Raw genomic sequence first — 6,000 nt, 5'->3', positions numbered from 1 at the left:
ACTGTACTTCTGCCGCGAGAGCCGCTGTATGTTCCTCCGTTCGAAGAGAGCGTTCAGTGTTTCCGTTGACCGTGATGACTCCTCGAGGGCCTGGCATCTTGAGCTTGAGGTATGCCTAGTGCGGCACCGCGTTGAACTTTGCAAATGCAGTACGTCCGAGCAGAGCATGATAGCCGCTGCGGAACGGAACTATGTCGAAGATTAACTCCTCGCTTCGGAAGTTATCCGGGGATCCGAAGACCACTTCCAGTGTAACTGAGCCTGTACAATTGGCCTCTACACCTGGTATGACGCCTTTAAAGGTCGTCTTTGTGGGTTTAATCCTTGAGGGGTCTATGCCCATTTTGTGCACTGTATCCTGATAAAGCAGGTTCAGGCTGCTGCCGCCGTCCATCAGGACTCTGGTGAGGTGGAATCCATCGACGATTGGGTCTAAAACCAATGCGGTGAATCCGCCGTGGCGGATGCTGGTGGGGTGGTCCCTTCGATCAAAAGTGATCGGGCAGGAGGACCATGGGTTGAACTTCGGCGACTGGCTCCATCGTGTATACATCCCTGAGTGCACGCTTCCGCTCCCTTTTGGGTATGTGGGTTGCGTATATCATGTTCACCGTCCGCACTTGTGGGGGGAAACCCTTCTGTCCTCTATTGTTCGGCGGTCGGGTCTCTTCCTCGTCATCGCTATGCAGCCCCTTGTCGTTGTTTTCGGCAATTAGCTTGCCTGCCTGCTTGAATACCCAACAGTCCCTGTTGGTGTGGTTAGCTGGCTTTTCGAGGGTGCCGTGTATCTGGCACGAGCGATCGAGTATTCGGTCCAAATTGGACGGACCCGGAGTAGTTCTTTTGAATGCCTTTTTCCGCTGACCGGGTTTAGAGCCTCTGAATCCGGCATTGACTGTCGTATCCTCATTATTGTCGCTGTTAATGCGGCGTTTGTTCTTGTTGCGACGCGACCTGCCATTACGGTCCTTGATATCCGGACTGCCAGAATTTTTGCTGAGGTTGCTGCGGGCTAGCCAGCTGTCCTCTCCCACGCAGAAGCGGGTCATGAGTGATGTGAGGGCTGCCATGGATGTCGGCTTTTCCTGTCCTAGGTGCTGGGCAAGCCACTCGTCGCGGATGTTATGTTTGAAGGCCGCGAGGGCCTCCGCATCCGGACAGTCGACGATTTGATTTTTCTTAGTTAAGAACCGTGTCCAGAATTGTCTGGCTGATTCGTCTGGCTGCTGAATTATATGGCTTAGGTCGTCAGCGTCTGGTGGTCGCACATACGTGCCCTGGAAGTTATCAAGGAATGCGGCTTCCAGGTCCTCCCAACACCCAATTGATTCTGCTGGCAAGCTGTTGAGCCAATGCCGAGCTGGTCCTTTAAGCTTGAGTGGGAGGTATTTGATGGAGTGAAGATCATCACCGCGGGCCATGTGGATATGAAGGAGATAGTCTTCGATCCAAACCGCGGGGTCTGTTGTGCCATCATAAGATTCAATATTCACGGGTTTAAACCCTTCGGGGATTTGATGATCCATTACTTCATCTGTGAAGCATAGTGGGTGTGCGGCGCCTCTGTATTGGGCTATATCACGACGAAGTTCAAAAGAGCTTTGTCTACTGTGTTCGGCCCGGCCGGACTTGCTGTGTCCGGCACGACGGTTATCGTCATGTATCATGGGGCACCCACGTGATCCGTAGATCGATCTTGATTGTCTTACCTTATCCTCCAATATATCTCGCAAGTCCAGAGTGTTCCCCTGTGGCCTTGTGCTTTTCGAGTGATGCCGGGGTACGGTTCTAGTGGAGGGCCTAGAAGCCTCTCTGTCGCGGCCACGGGGTGGTCGGTCAGCCGTATTGTGCGCTGGTGATGTAGGTTCATATGCCTCCTCCTCTAATCGGGGGAGCAGCTTGCGTTTGGGGTAGCTTTTGGAGGGGCATTCGAGCTCATGCTCTTCGGCCGCAAGGACTTCAGTCCATCTGTCGGCTAGCAGATCTTGATCAGCTCTAAGCTGTTGCTGCTTTTTCTTGAGGCTGTTTGCCGTGGCCATAAGCCTGCGTTTAAAATGCTCTTGTTCAACGGGATCCTAAGGCACGACAAATTCGTCGTCGTCGAGGCTTGCCTCGTCTCCGGAGGGAGGCATGTAATTATCATCCTCTACCTCTTCGTCTGCCGCTCTCTTATGAGGGCTGGCTTCTCTGTCCTCCTGTGCTGAATCTTGCTAGAGGGGGTCATCTTCGGCACTATCTGGGGTATTATTATCTCCGGTGCCAGAATCTCCATTCTTGCTGTGGCGGGATTTAGAGCGGCGCCGCTGACACCGGCGCTTGGGCTGTTTCTTGGAGGGGTCATCCTCCGCTGTTCCTTCGCCATTCCCATCCTTTGGGATATCCACCATGTATATGTCATATGATGAGGTGGCTTTCCAGTGCCCAGTAGGCGCTGGTTCTTGGTCGTCTCCGGCATCGTCGTCCATACCGTTGATGTTTTCGGAGTCGAAGTCTAGCATGTCGGTTAGATCGTCGACAGTGGCTACTAAGTGGGTGGTGGGTGGGCTTTGAATTTCTTCATCATCCGCATCCCAACCGTCCTGACCGCAGTCCGGCCAGGGCTCTCCTGATAACGAGAGATACTTTAGCAAACTCAAGATGTCGCTGAAATGTGTGTGTTGAAAGATGTCCGCAGCGGTGAACTCCATGATCGGCGCCCAATCGGATTGGATTGGAGGGGTCGCGGGAGGTCCGGAGTCCGGCGAGGAGTCTGGCACCTTGGAGTCACGAGCTTCACAAGGGACAAGGCCAGTATTCGGCTCCATCGCCATAGAGGTTGCAGCCCCCGAGGCGGTGTCTAGCCACCCGTCCTCGATCTGCGCAGCCGGCTCTGAATCGAGGGTCGGAGCGGGCTCGTGTGCGGCCTCCAGGGCACAGTCCGGCTGCAGAGCTAAATCATGCCCATCGTGACAGTGCGGCGCGCTCGGCTGTGGCTCGAATCCATAAGATCAAGTCTCCGCGGATGTCAGCCGTGAAGTTCAAACTTCCAAATCTGACCTGACAGCCAGGGGCGTAGCTTTCGATCTGCTCAAGATGGCCAAGCGAATTCGCCCGCAGTGCAAAGCCGCCGAATACGAAGATCTGTCCGGGGAGAAAAGTCTCACCCTGGACTGCGTCGTTGTTGATGATCGAAGAAGCCATCGAGCCTATCGATGACGACACAGAGGAACTCTTAATGAAAGCACCAACGTCGGTGTCAAAACCGGCGGATCTCTGGTAGGGGGTCCCGAACTGTGCGTCTAGGCGGATGGTAACAAGAGATAAGGGACACGATGTTTTACCCAGGTTCGGGCCCTCTTGATGGAGGTAAAACCCTACGTCCTGCTTGATTGATATTGATGATGTGGGTATTACAAGAGTAGATCTACCACGAGATCAAGGAGGCTAAACCCTAGAAGCTAGCCTATGGTATGATTGTTGTTCGTCTTATGGACTAAAACCATCCGGTTTATATAGACACCGGAGAGGGCTAGGGTTACACAGAGTCGGTTACAATGGTAGGAGATCTACATATCCGTATCGCCAAATTGCCTTCCACGCCAAGGAAAGTCCCATCCGGACACGGGACGAAGTCTTCAATCTTGTATCTTCATAGTCTTGGAGTCCGGCCGATGATGATAGTTAGGCTATCCGGACACCCCCTAGTCCAGGACTCCCTCAGGAAGCAACGACGGCGAGCTCGGCTACGATGGTTACAGCGATCTAGGCGACGAACCAAAGGGGAAAGCAGGGGAATCGAGGGAGAGCTCACACTGGCAGCCGATGGGGAGCTCAGGAGTGGTCGAAGAGATGCCAGAGTAGTTGGACGTGGCGAGGCGGTGGCGGTGGTCAACATGGTTGCCGATGCGGGCGATGCTCGATCCAGCGGCAGGGAACTCCGAAGCCTGCGTTGGTGGTGTGGATGGTGACTACGGGGCGCGGCGAGGCCCCTGGACAACCCCCCGTGGCCCGGAAAGAAGCCGGAGCAGGCGAATGACGATGGCACGGCGGTGGTAGTGCTCGGGCGGCTCGGGACCGAGAGGGAGAGGGCTAGAGGAAAGGGGATCTGGCGAGGGGCGAGGCGGAGGGACAAAGAGGAATGGGGCGAGTGGGTAGCTAGGGTTCGGGGAGGGGCACTCTTATCCAACCCCTTGTTGTCGACGAGGTCGTGCGGTGCCGACCACGGGCGGGAGCGCTCTCTGTAGCGGTCTGAGACCGAGGAACAGGAGAAGGGAGGACCTGTTGCGGGGGGAGATGGGCCGGCTGCTAGGCCGACCTGGTGGGTCTGGTGGCCAAGCGGCCCAGGGTGAGGGGTGAGGCCTTTTGTTTTCTCTTTTTCTTATACCTTTTTTATAGTTTCTGTTTATTTGATTTCCATTTAAGTTTCCCATTATTTTAGTTTTTTAAAAAGGTAAGAATAGCACCTAAATTAGAGCTACTAGATATGCTACTGCCATAAAAAGTTTAGTGCAATAATAAAATACTTCTCACATTTTCAATACTTAAAAGGCATTTAAATAATTACTTTAACTGCTATTTTAAATATTTTAGTGCATTAAAACCTTTTATAAAAATGTGGTTTCTTTACCAATATTACTTATAAATTATTTGCCACAACTTGTAATATTTAGTTTGGACATTTAAAACTTCTATTTTTTAACTTTGTTTAAAATTTGAATTTGAACCGTTTTGAATCTAAACGAGATTAGCAATAGTAACAGTGGTGACGTGGCCTCATTAGCAGAGAATTGTGTAGCTTAATTATCCGGGTGTCACAATTCTCCTCCACTACAAAAAATCTCGTCCCGAGATTTAAGGTGTGAAATAAGGGGGAGGCTATAAGGACGGACGTCTGAAAGGATCGGCATCCGGTAGATATCTCAAGGAAAAAGATTTTAGAAGCACTAGGAAACGTATCAAGAGTGCTATAAGAAGGTTCAACAAGTTTCAAACAGGTAGGCATCCAGCTGATGCATAAAACAGGTGTTGAAGGGGTTCAGAGCAATAGAGAATAATGTTGCCTCTGATACCAGAGTGAAACATGAAGAGGGAGTTAGCTCGTGAATTACATACGAGCCAAGTGCAAAGAAGATTTCAGAACCAAGGTTGTACAGGAGAGTCCGGTTTCGATCCCGTGGAACTGTGGGTTATGGGCCCATCATGTGGATCAAAAAGTAGGAAGGGTGATGTCATCTTGCACGATCTTGATAGCAAGGCATGTTTGACAACAACCTGTCAGTTATTCGGCAACAACATCGATACCAAGGGCGAGGGACGAAGAGAACCATTTTCCTGCTCGTAAGACGAGGCGGACCATCAGGCAAAGTTCTCGTCCGTCGGTGGCTACCGGAATGTCATCAACAATAGTATCAGGGTCTTACTGACAGAGTTGTACACCGAGGTGCTTACATAAGCAGTGAGTTATCACTACTCAAATATGTTAGTTTATAAGAAAGGTTAAACAAAACAATGGAAGGGGAAAGTGTAGACTCGAATCAGTTATCGGTGTTCTCGAGTGTCTAAATACTCAGAACCCATGGACAATTGGAATCGGCGAGAAATAATGGTTGATAAAGAACTCATAAGAGGTTATGTAGTTCCGTGATAATCTCTGAGATACCAGAGGGTAATACTCGAGGGTATAGCAGAACAGAGGTTGGACGGGTTAAATGGTCCGAAAAAGTTAAGTACTTCAACTTGTCCGAGAAATGGGATCAAAGAAGAACTATAGGGTCGGAACCACGGTTGCAAATGACCAAATATAGATACAAGATGAACTTATCGCAAGGGGTTCTCATTATAACAAGAAGCTTCCATGATAAGTTCCACATCGGGTCCATGGGCATGAACACAAAGGTTCAAGGTCGGCTCCCACTTCTCTAATGCATAACCTTTCATTTACTTCTCGTCTTTGACAAAGTCGTAGAATTGAAAATTTATCCAAAGAAATGCCAGTCGATATAACCCGCATAATCTTCGGGT

The sequence above is a fragment of the Triticum dicoccoides genome, chromosome 4B (assembly GCF_002162155.2).
Source record: "Triticum dicoccoides isolate Atlit2015 ecotype Zavitan chromosome 4B, WEW_v2.0, whole genome shotgun sequence".
NCBI classification, from domain to species: Eukaryota; Viridiplantae; Streptophyta; class Magnoliopsida; order Poales; family Poaceae; genus Triticum; species Triticum dicoccoides.
The sequence above is the reverse complement of the archived record's forward strand: the minus strand, read 5'-3'. Positions refer to the sequence as shown.